Genomic DNA, 18,631 nt, shown 5'->3' with positions numbered 1-18,631 from the left:
TATGTTTTTAATTGCATTTCATCATGCAATATAATAAAGGTCAGTAGAGGGAGATCAATAGCTTGTGATCTATAAAAACAACTCAACAGTAGAATGAGTGCAGGTGTAAGTAAACTAAGTAAACGTCTTTAACTTAAATATTGACTTAATTAAACAACTTTAAATCATCATAGGCCATAATCATAAATAAATAAATAATGTATTCTGCTTTATGTATACTTACAGGAAGGTTTCTACCCAAAGTTTTATAAATGAGACCCCTGGTCAACGCTGCTGTATGTAAAAAGGTCCCCAAAGCTATTTTCTCTTTAAAAGACGTCCAAACTAAGACATCTTTGCTAAAACAAGGCTAGATTTGGGCTGTCAGTGAGAATCTAATAGACGTCTAACAATAGTCCACAAATAGTCTAGTCATCAAACAGACAGAATTCACACAGGTAGTCATTCATTCCTGTCTAATTAAAAAGAAGTCTAGTTTTGGTCTATTGTTTGATGTGACTTCTTTTAGATTTTCACTTTCATACATGAACAATGTTGATCTGGATCTGAAATGTTCTTTAAAAACATTTCTGCATTCTTATTAAATAACCTAAAGGTTAAATGTGAATAATTAATATTGTATCTATAATCATATCTCCTGCCAGTGAGGTACTCAAGATTCAGTTATTGAGCTTCACTGCACTTATAGCACCAGTGACCAATACACATCAATACACAAAGTGTTTTCTCTCTGTTGTAATAAAATGAAATGAGTGGAGCAGTGGGTGGAGTTTATTCACACTGCTGAGAGTGAAAGAGTTCAGTCAAACACTGTTTCTGCATCACTGACTCTATAAAGACAACATGTTTCTCTTCATCTGCATTATAATACAGCTTTACATGGGTAAGAGATATTCAGTCAATCCATGTTTATTATTATTATGAATAAACAACTAAAATGATACAAGTCTATTTGGGGTATTGCAAATCTATTTCTGATTAATTGAGACTTTTTTTCCCACAGGAACTGCAATTGCAGATAAAATACATCCCCTGTCTTCAGACAAACATGTAGCTGAGGGTGAAAATGTGACTCTGTCTTGTAATTACAGCACCAGTACTGGCACTGTTGACTCTCTCCAGTGGTATCGCCAGTATCCAGGAGCAAAACCAGAGGTTTTACTTTCTCTAAATGAATATTCAAACAGCTCTAAGCTTGATCTTCGTCTGTTTTCAACCGCTGTAAAAGCCCTGAAGCGTGTGGATCTGCTGCTCTCCTCTGCTGCAGTATCAGACTCTGCTGTGTATTACTGTGCTCTGAAGCCCACAGTCACAGGAAACACACAGATACTGAACAAAAACTTAAAGCACAGTATTGAGTCTGTAATAAACAAATGTGAACACATGCTGAACTGCTCTCAACAAATGTTCAGGAGAAAACACACAAAATGTTCGCTGAGACTTTCGTCTGTAAGAGCACTTCATAATAATTGTATAAAATCATGATACATTTATTTTCAGAAGCAGACCACTGGACAGCCCGATTTATGATGATGGTTTATGATGTTCCATCTGAATATTATGGTGTTATGATCACCAGCAGTGTTGCCCTTACAGGCTGCTGGAGAACATTCACATTCAGCCGACCTACTACTCTCAAAAGTCATTGCACCAACTAACTCCTGCCATAGCTGGACACTAATCTGGACACACGCAGAGCTGACGCTCATTATTACTAATGACATGAACTTGATACACACCACACACACTCACTTCAGGGCTGAGTCTTGTATCCTGTAAGTGAGCATTACTAAGTGTTATTCTTGCCTTGTCTAGCCATGTTTTTGACCCTTACTTTGTTTATTGTTCATGTTGTTTTGCTGCCTGTCCGGACCATTTGCCTGTTTATTTCAACCACTCTCTGGATTACCTGTACGCTCCGGTTTGCACCTGTTTTGACCTTTGCCCGCCTGACGATTATAAAATAAAGCTGAGTTTGGGTCCACCCCAACTCATTGCCATATGTGTAATCTGTTGTTTGTTGTGTGCTGGTAAACTTCACACCAATATTGCCTGATGTACATCAATGTTCATCTGGCTCAGAAAGAATTTCTTTGCTTTTTATATTTCCTGACAGTGAAGTAACTCAAGATTCAGTTATTGAGCTTCACTGCACTTACAGCACCAGTGACCAATACACATCAATACACAAAGTGTTTTCTCTACTATTGTTAGGAAATAAAATGAGTGGAGCAGTGGGTGGAGTTTATTCACACTGCTGAGAGTGAAGGAGTTCAGTCAAACACTGGTTCTGCATCACTGACTCTATGAAGACAACATGTTTCTCTTCACCTGCATTATAATACAGCTTTACATGGGTAAGAGATATTCAGTCCATCCATGTTTTATTATGAATAAACAACTAAAATACCGTAAATATATTGAGGCTTTTCTATATCTATTATTTTATTTTTGATTAATTTTTCCCGCAGGAACTGCAATTGCAGATGAAATACATCCTCTGTCTTCAGACAAACATGTAGCTGAGGGTGAAAATGTGACTCTGTCTTGTAATTACAGCACCAGTACTGGCAATGTCGGCTCTCTCCAGTGGTATCGCCAGTATCCAGGAGCAAAACCAGAGTTTTTACTTTCTCTAAATGAATTTTCAAACACATCTGAACCTGATCTTCGTCTGTTTTCAAATGCTGTAAAAGCACTGAAGCGTGTGGATCTGCTGCTCTCCTCTGCTGCAGTATCAGACTCTGCTGTGTATTACTGTGCTCTGCAGCCCACAGTCACAGGAAACACACAAACTGAACAAAAACCTAAAACATCAGCATGTTAGAATTTGATGGATTAAAAAGTTTTAAATGGTTGTACAATTGTTAAATAGTTATAATCTTACCTGTAGCTACTACAGTATATGTTATCTGAAGTCCAGAACACACTGGTCAAGCAGCAATGCAAAAACTACATGAACTAATCAAAGGTAGGAATATTTGCACATTAATAAAAGTTTTTTTTTCTTTGGAACAAAATGATCAAAAACTGAGAATCTGTGGTGATGCCAAAGAAAAATAAGTTTAGGTTCCTTTAAGAACCTTTCAATGATCAGTTCTTCAAATAACATTGAAACAACCAACAGAAATGTATTGCAAAGAATCTTCTGTGGAATTTAAACGTTCTTGAAGGGGCATTAATGCCAATAAGGAGTAGCAGAAACAAACTATTTAAAGTTATTATTGTTACAACTGTGTCAATCATCCAGTTTCAGCAATAAATCACGTTCCATTACACACTGCACAATAATAAAGAGAATACACTTTTGTGTGTGTGTGTGTGTGTGTGTGTTTGTGTGTGGCCTTACTGAATGATTTTTAATGTTGATCTGTTCCATATAACTAAAACCATATAACTGCTAACGTTAACTCGGATACCCCACAAATGGTACGTAGACATACAGAATGATTTTTAATGTTGGTCTGTTTCAAATGAATGACTGAATTATACAAATGTACCACAGGAGGGCAGCATCCCTCAAAAGTGCAATAAACAGTCTGAAGCAGAGAACAACATGAAGACTTGATATATCAAGAAAACAGCAGAGATGAAACAGTGAGCTACAGTAAAGACAGATCTCAGTAATGTCAACACTGGTGATTATTATTCTTCTCTTCACAGCACAGGACTTTGGTAAGAAAGATCATCATTTACAATCTCTTATTTGTTTATCTGTGAGTTACTTTATATGTGTCAACATTAATAGTGGAATATTTATTTGCAGTTTCAAGACAAGTTCAACAGCCTTCAGGAGAAATGACTGAAAATGAAGGAGATCAAGTCAATTTAATGTGTAATGACTAGGGCTGGGCGATGTGGGCAAAAAATCATATCTCTGTATTTTTAGGAGGAACGACAGTTTACGATATATATTCGGTATTTTTCCATAAATGGTTACTTGAGAGTCAAAGCCCTTATTAAAACTTTATTTACAGCTTCAGACACAAATACTTATCTCTTCTGGTACAAACAGCTGCCAAACAGATCACCAACACTCATCCTGAATAAAGCTCCATTTAGTGAAGGAACTATTGAGCCTGAGTTTAACAAGAGATTTTCAGCAAAACTGAATTCAACATTAAAAACAGTTCCTCTGCTGATCCAGGATCTGCGAGGGTCAGACTCTGCTGTGTATTACTGTGCTCTGAAGCCCACAGAGACTCAAACACACTCAACACTGATGCATATATTGAGCAGCCTTTAGGACTGTGGCACATTAAGGAGGAGACTGTAAGACTGTGTTCATGTGTGTTCAGTCAAACTCCTCCTACAGGTCTTTATCACAGGTTTACTACAGTACAACTTCATCAAAGAGAGGCTCAAACAACAGTCTACTGAACACTTCAACAAGTTCATCACATCTAAATGAGTATTTTAATAACTACTCTAATGCCAAACTGGCAAAGAATCTTCTTCCTCACATTTCTCTGGGGTAAGTCAAAATCCTCAAGTACACATTTAGTGATATTCATCTAATAAGTGAATTTGATCCTCATCAGTGATGTTTTATTTGATCTTACAGGACGTGTTTCTCTGGATAAAGTTGAACAAAACTCAAGAGTTGAAACTGCTGTTGAAGGTGAAGATGTAATAATCAACTGTCAGTATGAAACCAGTGATACATCGCCGGATCTCTTCTGGTACCAGCAAAAAGTCAACAGAGTCCCAGAATACATTGAACAGATTCAGTTCTGATGAAAAGCAATTCAAGGATAGATTTAGCAGCAAACTCAACACAAGCTCAAAATCATTTCCACTGAAGATCCAGGATGTGTGTGTGTCAGACTCTGCTGTGTATTACTGTGCTCTGAGGCCCACAGAGACTCAAACACACTCAACACTCACACAAAAACACTGTGAGCCTCTGAGCAGTGTTGATCCACTAGTTTCTTTAATCAGGCCTGTAAAAGGGAATATATCATGCCCCCCCTCCTTTTTTTTACCCAAACCATTCTTCATATGTTTTAATTGCTTTTCATGATACAATAAATAATAAAGGTCAGTAGAGGGAGATCTATATGTTGTGTATTATATGTTCTATATGTTGTGATGTATTAAAAATCTGACTCAATAGTAGACGTCTAACAATAGTCCAAAAATAGTCTAGCACACAAACAGACAGAATTCACATGTGAAGTCATTCATTCCTGTCTAGTTGATAAGGAGTTTATATTTGCACTATTGGTTGATATTTATTCGCTTTTCACTGACAGCATACATTTAGCATTATGTTTGGATGTCTACTAGATGTCTCTAAACACAACAAATGCTTGCTAGGAGTTTTGTTTTTAAGAATACTTTTTAATCTAATGAAAACTCTAATGATAAATGTAGTTACAGAAGCAGACCACTGTGAGGCGCAATCTATGATGAAGATTTATGATGCTCCAGCTGTGAACTGTACAGTATGTCAAATCTCTTGTTTGTTGTGTGCTGGTAAACTTCAGATTAATATTGCCTGCTGTATATCAACAATGTTGATCTGGATCAGAAATGTTCTTTTAATGGCTGCATTCTCAGTAAATAACCTAAGTCAGGGTTCTTGCACCATTTTAAAAGTAAAATTTAATGCTTTTTAAGACCTTTTTAAGACCTCAACATATTAATTTAAGACCCAAAAATTTCATAATTTCTTTGGAATAGGCTACTCCATTTAGTGTCCTCATTCGATTTAAATGAATTATGCCTCACAGCTCTTTTGCCTTTTTATGAATGAGTCGTTTATATGTGTTAACATTACTTATTCATAACATAGGCTATAGGCCACTTGGAAGTTGAAACAAAAATAAAGTAAGTCCTCTGTAACATCTTAACATCTCAGCACTCTAAATAGGTCTAGGTGCATACACTTAGCCTTTAAATTGGCCAACACACCAATAAAAATAAGTCTTTCTTAAATTCAATTAAAATAAATGATAATGACGGGTATTTGGCAATAATGAAATTAAGATAAAGGCTCTGTGGGATTTATTTCGCCACTTCTCTTCACAATCTGCATTAAGGCGATGGTGAAGCTGAATAATAAAAGAATAATGCCAACATTAGCCTATATACTCTGACTACATGATTTTATGGTTTAATTTTAATATTTAGTTATAATTTGAAAATTCTTTAACGTTACTCATAAAGATTAGGCTACGTGTTTTTTGGAGGAACATTATTGAATTCACTGTAAATGGCTTTAGCGCAGTCCTGCACTCACTGAGCAGCTCTGAACACCCTTTCACCGCTGCTGCTACTAACCAGGATGCACTACTGATCTGGCTAATTTAGCGTGTTTTAGGTAGGATTGTTTGTTCATCTTCCACCAGTCAAGAACATTCATTTCATTTTCCATGACAGTGGTTTCAATGTAGCGAGTGAGCTCGTCAATTTCCCTGTCAGCTTGCTGTACATTGCAGTTTAGCACTCTACTGTAATTCGCAGTGTATGAGCAACCGCCGAAATACCTTAGCGGCTAGAATAACTGTTCTTATTAAACTAACAGCTGGCCTTACAGCAGTGAAAAACTCACCCTTTTTGACTTCATCATCATTTGTTTCACCTTTGCAGGGATGGATTTTAATGTTGTAACAAACTGTTTGATTACTCTCCCATGCTAATCGCAATGCATCACAAGACTGTTCATTTATTGCGCAAGCCTGAGCCTGGCCCGACCCCGTCTAAAATGATAGAAATTAAGCCCAAACCCACCCGAACCTGTCAGGTTCGGGCAAAGATCTTCAAATCTAGTCTGAACTAGTAACATTGTTAGGTCTAGCTGCAAAAAATGCATGGATTAACCTGGACTCGCTATGACTAGCTGCTGCAACGTACCGCTGATGTTTTCCTCCTTTCATGTGCGACTCAACTGCTTTAAGCCCCATGGTCCCTAAAGAAAAGGTCTTTGTTTCACACATACTAAATTATCAACTATTAGAAGTTTTACAGTGGACCACTGTGCTTCCGTATCCTTATTAGGGACACCGGCTGAAAATTTAATACCTACAGCTACTTTAAGGTAAATTTAAGACAATTTAAGACCTTAATTTCATGGATTTTAATTTAAGACATTTTAAGATTTCTTAAGGACCCACAGGAACCCTGTAAGTGTTAAATGTGATCAATTAATAATATATGAGAATATCTCTTGACAGAGTGAAGTACTCAAGATTCAGTTATTGAGCTTCACTGCACTTACAGCACCAGTGATCAATACACATCAATACACAAAGTGTTTTCTCTCTGTTGTTATAAAATGAAATGAGTGGAGCAGTGGGTGGAGTTTATTAACACTGCTGAGAGTGAAAGAGTTCAGTCAAACACTGTTTCTGCATCACTGACTCTATGAAGACAACATGTTTCTCTTAATTAACCTGCATTATAATACAGCTTTACATGGGTAAGAGATATTCAGTCCATCCATGTTTATTATTATGAATAAACAACTAAAAAAAAGACTTTAAATATGTTTGAGGTTTTGCATATTTATTATTTTATTTTTGATTAATTGAGATATATTTTCTCCATAGGAACTTCAATGGAAGATGAAATACATCCCCTGTCTTCAGACAAACATGTAGCTGAAGGTCAAAATGTGACTCTGTCTTGTAATTACAGCACCACTGGCAATGTTAACTCTCTCCAGTGGTATCGCCAGTATCCTGGAGCAAAACCAGAGTTTTTACTTTCTGTCACTGAATACTCAAACACATCTGAGTCTGATCTTCGTCTGTTTTCAAACGCTGTAAAGCACTGAAGCGTGTGGATCTGCTGCTCTCCTCTGCTGCGGTATCAGAATCTGCTGTGTATTACTGTGCTCTGCAGCCCACAGTCACAGGAAACCCCAAACACTGAACAAAAACCTAAAACATCATGTTTGAATTTGTTGGATTTCAAATTTGCAATATGTTGCAAATAGTTATTTAGTTATAATTTTATCTGTAGCTATGTTATCTGAAGTCCGTAACACACTTGTCAAGCAGCAATGCAAAAACTACACAACTGATCAAAATATTTCAGAATGTTTAAATGTTCACAACAGGTTTTTGTCTTCCCTTGTTCTTAATGGTTATTGATGAACTGTGTATTTTTAACAGTGAAATAAAAAGGGGCAGAAGGAGCGTTTGGAAACTTATTTCATTTACACCACTGCTATGAGTGTGAGCATTTGCTGCTTCTCATAGTTCAGCAGTGTCACTCAGAGGAGCTCAGCAGAATGTGTGATGTCATAAACAGAATTCTGTTCTGGAATACAGAAACTGCAGTTCTGATTCTAAACTGTTGTTGGTGTTTGAGTGGTCGAGTGATTGAGAGCTATTCTGTGACTTACTGACAATTCATTTTCAGCCTTCAGTGTTCAGGATGGCGTTGTTCAGCAGTGCATTTAAAAAGCTGTTTGACTGTTTTATCCCTTTCTGGCATCGAAGGGAGACACAGCAATGTGCAGCTCAAGAACTGGCGGCAGTAAACAAATGTTCAGAGAGCGAGGTCTGCAACTTCACTGCTAATCCCAACAAGTGCAGGAAGAAACGCCGCAAGACGGCTAAACGAGAGGTCAAAGCCCTGCAGACTCCTGCCAGACCCTCTGTCCTAAAGCCCATCAAGGGAAAACTACCAAAGCTTTCCAGTGGCTCTGGAGACTTCATCCTTCCAGCTGCGCTTCAAGCCCCTGTCGCCAGTGAAAGACCACTAATGTGTGCTGTGGAAGGACCTGAGCAAGAGTTTGTCCTGCCTGGGTGCCCTTTTAATGTGGACCCTCCCAAACTGCTTCCTCCACGTCCTGTTCCTGCACCAGATGAACTGTTCTCCACAGTGTGTCTTACTCCTCCTCCTCGTGCATGTGCTCCTCTGAGATCAGAGTGTTCTCTCAGCTCTCTGCAGTCTCAGTCTTCAGGTTCTGCCTGGTCTGTATCTGCTTCAGAGCTCATGTTTTCTGATACTGAGGATGAGGAAAGCGAGTTTGGGGAGACCATCCAGACCTTCCTCAAGCCTGAAAGATGCCAAAGACAGATGATTGCCTGGGAAGAGGAGGGGGAGGAGGAGGAGTGCTGGATGATGAATCATGGACGAGTGAAGTGTTTGAGTTTGAGGACCTCAGTGAAGCTGGAGACTCTGAGGCTGAACATGATATCTCCTCTCTGTTCTGCGTGACTCCTGCTGATGGTGCTGAGAGCAAGCTCAGTGGGAAAGTCCTGGAGCAGCCAAAGAACAAAAGAAAAGTGCAGATGAATCTGTTCACCTGGGCAGAGGAGAAGGTGAAGGAAAAGGTGGAGAGGAATCTCCAGAAGGGGAGGGAGAGAAGAGAAAGAGAGCTGCTGCACCAGCGTTACAGAAATGATCCTAAACTGAAGCACCTGTGGATCAACAAACACAACCACAACAACAGATGGTGCTGATGCTGATCATCGTCCCTCCCCATAATATCCCACTCACCCTTTACCCACTGCACAATCCTGCCTGTAAATAAACATGTGCAATGGCTGAAAGATCTGTGTCTCTTCTTGTTTTTTTATAATATAAAATAAAAACAATATAAAGAACATGTTAAGCAGAAACACAATTGTTTTGAATCTTTTCCTAAATCTCTGTATTTACTCTGTGAAAGACGCTAAAACCATATAACTGCTAATGTTAACTCGGATACCCCACAAATGGTACGTAGACATACAGAATGATTTTTAATGTTGTTCTGTTTCTAATGAATGACTGAACTATAGAAATGTACCACAGGAGGGCAGCATCCCTCAAAAGTGCAATAAACAATCTGAAGCAGAGACCAACATGAAGACTTGATATATCAAGAAACAGCAGCAGAGATGAAACAGTGAGCTACAGTAAAGACAGATCTCAGCAATGTCAACACTGGTGATTATTATTCTTCTCTTCACAGCACAGGACTTTGGTAAGAAAGATCATTTACAATCTCTTATTTGTTTATCTGTGAGTTACTTTATATGTGTCAACATTAACAGTTGAATATTTATTTGCAGTGTGCAGGGGGCAAGACAAAGTTCAACAGCCTTCAGGAGAAATGACTGAAAATGAAGGAGATCAAGTCAATTTAATGTATAATGACTAGGGCTGGGCGATGTGGGCAAAAAAATCATCTCTCTGTATTTTTAGGAGGAACGACAGTTTACGATATATATTCGGTATTTTTCCATAAATGGTTACTTGAGAGTCAAAGCCCTTATTAAAACTTTATTACAGTGTTTGAGCAAATAGAATTCACTGTGTGATAAATACTGAACTTATAATCAGTGAATATGCGGTGGTTCCACTATCAAAATGCGGTATAAATTTGTCCTATTTTGGCCTTTTTAATTCTTTTGAACACATTCAGGAGCTGCTTGTCAATTTGACAAGGCTTTTATGTTCATCTTGCTGTCAATTACGGAAGAAATGATTGACAAACATGCATGCGAGAGTGAGTCAGATTTGTCCAGGGAGTCAGATTTCGGTACTGCATGATCCTCCATGTCGCATGTAGTGATGGTTCATTCTTGAACGTTTCATTCATTTTGAACAAATCTTTTGTATGACTCGGGGAGTGAATCATTCGTTTGCGCATGTACACATTTGTGCAAGTGGAGCTCACATGCTTCCTTGGAGTGGTCTGTTACGCTCAGAATGCGCACTGTGGCCTCAAACCATATCGATATGAATGATATTGCATAATCCTGCATCGCATTGGGGAATCATATCGATATCCCCAGAACTTGATACTGAATACTGCCCAGCCCTAGTAATTACACTTCTACAGCTTCAGATATTGATCTTTTCTGGTACAAACAGCTGCCAAACAGATCACCAACACTCATCCTGAATAAAGCTCCATTTAGTGAAGGAACTATTGAGCCTGAGTTTAACAAGAGACTTTCAGCAAAACTGAATTCAACATTAAAAACAGTTCCTCTGCTGATCCAGGATCTGCGAGTGTCAGACTCTGCTGTGTATTACTGTGCTCTGAAGCCCACAGAGACTCAAACACACTCAACACTGATGCGTATATTGAGCAGCCTTTAAGACTGTGGCACATTAAGGAGGAGACTGTGTTCATGTGTGTTCAGTCAAACTCCTCCTACAGGTCTTATCACAGGTTTACTACAGTACAACTTCATCAAAGAGGCTCAAACAACAGTCTACTGAACACTTCAACAAGTTCATCACATCTAAATTAGTATTTTAATAACTACTCTAATGGCAAACTGGCAAAGAATCTTCTTCCTCACATTTCTCTGGGGTAAGTCAAAATCCACAAGTACACATTTAGTGATATTCATCTAATAAGTGAATTTGATCCTCATCAGTGATGTTTTATTTGATCTTACAGGACGTGTTTCTCTGGATAAAGTTGAACAAAACTCAAGAGTTGAAACTGCTGTTGAAGGTGAAGATGTAATAATCAACTGTCAGTATGAAACCAGTGATACATCGCCGGATCTCTTCTGGTACCAGCAAAAAGTCAACAGATTCCCAGAATACATGCTGAACAGATTCAGTTCTGATGAAAAGCAATTCAAGGATAGATTTAGCAGCAAACTCAACACAAGCTCAAAATCATTTCCACTGAAGATCCAGGATGTGTGTGTGTCAGACTCTGCTGAGTATTACTGTGCTCTGAGGCCCACAGAGACTCAAACACACTCAACACTCACACAAAAACCTGTGAGCCTCTGAGCAGTGTTGATCCACTAGTTTCTTTAAATCAGGCCTGTAAAAGGGGACATATCATGTTTTAAATATCACACTCTCTGTGATGACCCCCTTTCTACACAAACCAATTTTCATGTTTTAATTGTTTTTCATCATACAATAAATAATAAAGGTCAGTAAAAGAGAACAATACCTTGTGATCTACAGTACAAAAACAACTCAACAATAGAATGAGTGCAGCTATAAGTAAACGAAGTAAAAAAAAACTTAAATATTGACTTAATTGAACAACTTTAAATCATCATATGAACCATAATCATTAAAAAATACATTAAAAAAATCTATTGTGCTGTACGTTCACTTTTAGGAAGGTTTCTAGGTTAAGTTTTATAAATGACACCCTCTTTTCAATGCTGCTGTTTGGTAAAGGTCCTTTTTACACACAAAGCTATTTTCTCTTTAAAAGACGTCCAAACAAAGATATCTTTGCTAAGAAAAGGGTAAATTTGGGCTGTCAGTGAGAATCTAATAGACGTCTAACAATAGTCCACAAATAGTCTAGTCATCAAACAGACAGAATTCACATGTGAAGTCATTCATTCCTGTCTAGTTGATAATAAATCTAATTTTGGACTATTGATTGAGGACTATTCGATTTTCACTGACAGCATATATTTAGCATTGTGTTAGGATGTCTAATACAAAATCTTTTTTTTTTTTTGGAGCTATAGCGTTCAGTATAATTAACTGATTTGCACAATTGTTAAGTTGTTACAATACCTGTAGCTACTATTTGTTATCTGAAGTCCATAACATACTGGTCAAGCAGCAATACCAAATATACATAAGCTGATCACAATACTTGCCTATAACTATAAACACACCAGTGTATATTGAGTTTGAGTGCAGCTCAGGCTCCTCCCAGCAGCAGAGCAAGTGATATGAATTGACTGCTGCTTCAACAGATGCAGAAAGAGGAAGAGCAGCACAACATCTCTGCAGATTCTTCAACACTTTCAGAGGATTTCAGCTTCATATAATGGCTTTCTGGAAAAGTGCCATTGTGGTCATAATTCTGTATATCAAAGGTAAAATTATCAAAATGACTTAGATTTAATATATGTATTTTGAAATGAAAGTTATTTATGTGTGTAATGTGAATATTTATACATTTATTTGTAAATCTATTTCAGGATGTGATTCTCAGGATAAAGTTGATCAGCACAAAAACACTCAATCTGCTTTTGAAGGTGATACTGTAACCATTGACTGCACATATCAGACTTCTCTACAACACCCACTCTATTCTGGTACCAGCAGAAAGTCAATGGAGTCCCCAAACACATGCTCAATAAAATCACTACACATCTGGACACACTGAGGATGAATTCAAGGAGAGATTTCATGCAGCTCTCAACAAAACTTCAGTTCCTCTGACAGTCAAGGATGTGCGAGTGTCAGACTCTGCTGTGTATTACTGTGCACTGAGGCCCACAGTGACTCAAACACACTCAACACTCACACAAAAACACTGTGAGCCTCTGATATGAATTTTATACTTAATTACACTTAAGAAACAGATTTGTGCCACAAAAGTATTCCTTCCTTTACAGAATCCAATAAAAACAATGTCAATTTCATTTTAAAATGGCAAATTCCTACAATTTGAAACAATTTTATTTATATTTAGCAGTTCAGTAGTCAGTGCTGACTGCACTAAACCTTTAACAACTAAACAAATCAAACAAAGAAACTAACAATACATCACTCAGCCATTGAGAAAAGCTAACATTATTTTCTTTAAGTAAAATAAATGAAAAAAGCAAACAAAAAATGAGATTCGGCTTTTTAGAAATTGTTTTGTTGCTCTTTGCTAATAATGAGATCAAGTCTATAACAGCCTCAGTTTCAGTCTTTATTTTTATTATACTTATACTTTTTATATTTTGTTCCTATATAATATATAATTATTATAATATATAATCATAAATCAGTTGCTTCATATATGACACAGACAGTAAAAATGTGTTTAACCTCTGGGTGGCGATGTATACATGTACACACACACACAGACACACACACCACACGTTTGTTTTTGTGAAAAGTAGGGACATTACATAGGTTTCCATTCAATTTATACTGTCCAAACCGTATATTGTATTGCCCTCACCCCACCCTACCCCTAAACCCAACCATCACAGGAGACTGTGTGCAGCTTTACTCTCTGATTAAACTCATCTTGTGGGATTCATAAGCTTTTTGAGAAATGAGGACGTCACCAATGTCCTCATATTTCACCTCATTTTTGTAATACCTGTGTCATACCTATGTCATTATACAGATTTGTGTTCTGATATGTCACAAAATCACGTACACCACACACACACACACACGCACACACACACGCACACCACACGCACACCACACACACACACAAAACATCTACTGTTGAACATCATCAATGCTTGAAGCACATTTTCCTGTCATGTGACAATTTCCTTGATAAACTTGGGTTGCAGCTGGAAGGGCATCTGCTGCTGGATAACTTCTTTTCGCTGTGGCGACCCCTGATCAATAAAGGGACTAAGCCAAAAAGGAACATGAATGAATGAACTTACACCTACAACCTCAAGAGTTGTTGATTCAGCTCATTTTAATAAGTAGTTTGAACATATATTGTATAATTATTATCTGCAATGACAGGATGTATTGGCAAAGACTATTAGGAGTGTAAATCTGCCACTGAAGGACATCAGGTCAGCCTGTGAATATAAAATATTTCAGTATAATACTATTATTAGCTTTACTTGTAAATTCAGCGCTCAAATGACCACCCTGGCTCAAATGACCACCATCTTTGAAAAATATTCAAACATGACTCCTTGGATTGGCTGTTTTTTTAAGTTATGCTGGGAAAAAGGAAATTTTTAAACACATTTTTGTCTCTTTCTTCTCATTAAACAATTGTATTTGTATTGCTTAAAGGTGATAATTAACTGAACTTCTGTTGAGTGTAATATACTTTGCATACTAATGAAACATTTTTCGCAGAAGTAGATCAAGCTGATAGAAATGCATAGGTCTGATTGTCTAAAATTAACTTAAGCACTGTTAAGCACTGTAATTAACTTCCTGTGAGCAGAAATGTGTTAAAACTGAACACAGAATATGTGCAGTTGAGAAAAGTCTCATGCTTTTAATGTTGTGCAGAGAATGTGTAGAGGATGTATGTATGGGTGCGGCCAATAGAGGACTGGAGAATGATTGACAAGTGACCAATTTCACTAAACTCCACCTGTTAATATCAGTTGCCTATATAAGTTGAAGTCAGGAAACAGATGTGGTTGCGCACCAATGAATGTAACAATTCAACAACTTTGCAGAAATCTTTTTTTTAGTGTACTGATGAAACACAAACATGGATCAAGCAGAAGCTCTGAGTTTAAATACAGATTTAATGGCCCAAATTCAGTTCCTCTCCTGATCCATTGTGTGATTCTCATAAAAACACCACCAAACACACCAAGAATATTTGACATTTTCTGAACAAATGATGGCAGATGTTTTTGGGTCAACATGAAAGTTATGATGACAATTAGTTATATAGAATAAAGCCATTGCCCCTTGCTAGACTTAACAGCATTAAATAAAAATAGAGATGATTGGTTATGATGTCTATGACCACATGTACACTACACAAAAACAGAGCTCCTCCCCACTGCTGAGACTGATATATGCAACAGTTAAAATGTTTAGTTTACAAGTTTTGGCACATATAACACATCAAAGACTGATACACCTCTAAACTATTTTCGGTCCGTTTAAATTGAGGTACAGTATCAACATGGAGAGATGTCTGCTGATGATTGTTATTACAGTTTCAGGTGGATAAAACTGACACTTTTAACATCACATTGCGCTTTGATTAGAATAACAGTTTGATGATTACAGTTCTACAGTGATGTTTCAACTTTCATTACAGGTGTATTTGCTGACAGCATTCGTCCAGACACTAATGTGATCAGTAATGAAGGAGAGTCTGTGACACTGAGATGCTCGTATGATACGAGCAGCAATTATGTTTGGCTTTACTGGTACAAACAGTATGTTAATACTGAACCTCAATATTTACTATGGAAAGGAGCTCGAACATACAATGAAGCTGATGATATATCAGACAGTCGGTTTGATTCGATTACATCCCAAACCTCCACTGAACTCATTATTAAGAGTGTATCTCTGTCAGATTCAGCTCTCTATTATTGTGCTCTAAGAGTATTAGCCCAGTGATACAAAATGCCTGAGAGGCTTTACAAAAACTCATAAACCATTATTGCTTTGAACAACAGCAATCTAATGAGTATCAAACCACAGACAATCTCCTGTAAACCACAGAGACTGTAAATAATGAAAAGATGCAAACACCTGCTGAACAATGAAGAGGCGTTCATCGAGTGATGGGACGGAAGAGAGAGAGAGTTTTAATTTTATTGCCATTTCAGCTTCTATGGCTATGTCATGGCAAAAAATAAAATAGATCAATTTTACCACGTTTTATAAATACCAATTTTCTATAATTATAAAAATATTCTAACAATTAAAAGTAATCAACAGCAATAAATAATACACAAGGTAAAATACATAAATAATGATAATATTTAGATAAAAATCTAAAACAGATTTTTAAGGTTTCCTTTTGATAAAAATTGTACAATTTTAGATGGATTCACATTTAAAAATATTTCATTTAAAGTCTCTCCAGATAAAATTGTTGTCTAATAACATAAAAATGGGGCACTGCACCAGAATATGTTTAACAGTTTGGTTTCTGTTGCAATATTGACATTTTGGTGGTTCTTCAGTAAATGTTCATGTGTGAGTTGGGGACGGAAGAAAAAAGATCACATTAAAATATATAATAGAAATATATATATTTCAAAATATTATAATAAAAAATTGATGAAGACTACATGATTGCTAAATGCATGCTACATGCATTTTGCAAGAGCAGAAGATTTAAAAATTCTATATTTCAAGACAAAACTTTTTTTTTTTGCTTTTTTTTTCTATTCCATTGCTGTATGTAAAGTTTTATTTATAGTTTTTTAGAACCATTTTTGGGGAAACTATGGAGAAATGGTTATGCCCAACTGAGCCTGGTTTCTCTCAAGGTTTTTTTTTTTCCTTTACTTTCATCAATTGGTGAAGTTTTGTTCTTTGCCTCTGTCGCCACTGGCTGGCTTGGTTTGGGACTTGTGGAGCTGCTCATCGATGGATTTGCTCTTCAGTGTTTGGACTTTCAGCAGTGAAAATTAAACCACATTGAATTAAACTAAATTGAACTTCAACTCTGAAAACTGGACTGACAGTTTCATCAGTTGTTGGCCATCAGTTTATATCTGTAAACTGATTTAAGAACCCAGAAAAAGCCCTACATAAATGTAAGAAATTATAATTATTATAATATTTGCATTCAGTTTTTTTATTCAGTATTTATGCAAAAATATGTAGCAACACACTTAAAAGTTCATGTAATTAATATCTGATATATAACATTCAGATACATTTACAGTTTGACAAAAGTTTAAGTTCAAAGACATTTTCATCAACAATATGCAGTTCAAATATAATGTTTGACTTGAATTTTGGAAAAAGGGGCGGGTCTTAATATCTTAGTCCACACCCACAATATTAATATAAAAGCACGTCAGATAGCCAGGCCATTTAGTTGTCTATGATTTAGGTAGAATGTTAACACAGATATGATATAATTCATCATTCAAACCAACATAATAGGATTCAAACTCAAATCTGAAAATGAACATGGAGCGATACTTATTGATTCCCATAATTATATCAGGTACATTGATTATATTACTGTGTGATGTTAATATTTCTGTTTTCAGTTTTAATTGAAATGAATGTAGTTGTGAAGTGTCTTCTCTTACTTCCAGGTGTGTTTGCTGACAGCATTGGACCAAATGACAAAGATGCAGTTAAAACCAGGACAGAAGGAGAATCTGTGACACTGAGCTGCTCATATGATACACAGAGCAATTATGGTTATCTTCTCTGGTACAGACAATTTACTAACAGTGAACCTGAGTATTTACTAAGGAAAGGAGCTCGATCATATGGAGTAGAGAATAAAATAGATTCACGGTTTCATCCGACTACATCCCAAACCTTCACTAAACTTACTATTCCTGGTGTAACACTGTCAGATTCAGCTCTCTATTATTGTGCTCTAAGAGTTGGAGCCCAGTGATACAAAATGCCTCAGAGGCTTTACAAAAACTCACACACACACCATTAAAGTTTAAAAGTCAGTAATCAAACGTTTATCATACCACATTTATATCTTTCGTAAACCACCAAGACAGAAAATAACAGAATGTGGAAGCACCTGCTGAACATTTCAAGTACATGAAGTGTACAGAGAAGAGAGGATATGAAATCAGACTAGCAGAACTAGCTGTTTGTGATGTTTAAATAGTTCAATCATGTGTTAAAGTTACAGTATTCCATAGCATAACTTTATAAGGAGAATCCAAAGTTGAACTTTCAACTGCATGTCAGCTCAAATGATTGTGTAAGTATAGTGAAAAACAGGTGGTTTTGCAATACAAATACATAAAAGTAATTACTCTAAAAATATTCAGTTCATTTTTATTTCTATAGGACTTTTTATGAAGAGTGTGTCAAAAAAACTTAACACAGATGAAGATAGGCCTGTCATGATATGGAATTTTTCTTGTGCAATATATTGTCACAGAAATTATTGCGATAATCGATACTATTGTCATTTCGAGATTATTTGTATGCCACTGATTACATAATGATTATATAACAGCATAATAATGCAAATAGCCATAAATACTTTAAAACAGTGGCTCTCAACTGGTTTGGCCATGGGACCAACATTTTTACATGGTCATCAAGACGCGACCCA

General features: G+C 36.6%; 1 pseudogene; it reads left to right on the top strand.

Annotated features, from left to right (window-relative positions):
• The first annotated feature begins 12,718 nt into the window (after positions 1-12,718).
• Positions 12,719-17,705, top strand: LOC130238118 (T cell receptor alpha variable 19-like; annotated as a pseudogene).
• The last annotated feature ends 926 nt before the right edge of the window (positions 17,706-18,631 follow it).

This window comes from Danio aesculapii, chromosome 2 (genome assembly GCF_903798145.1).
Source record: "Danio aesculapii chromosome 2, fDanAes4.1, whole genome shotgun sequence".
Taxonomy (NCBI): domain Eukaryota; kingdom Metazoa; phylum Chordata; class Actinopteri; order Cypriniformes; family Danionidae; genus Danio; species Danio aesculapii.
The sequence above is the reverse complement of the archived record's forward strand: the minus strand, read 5'-3'. Positions and strand labels throughout refer to the sequence as shown.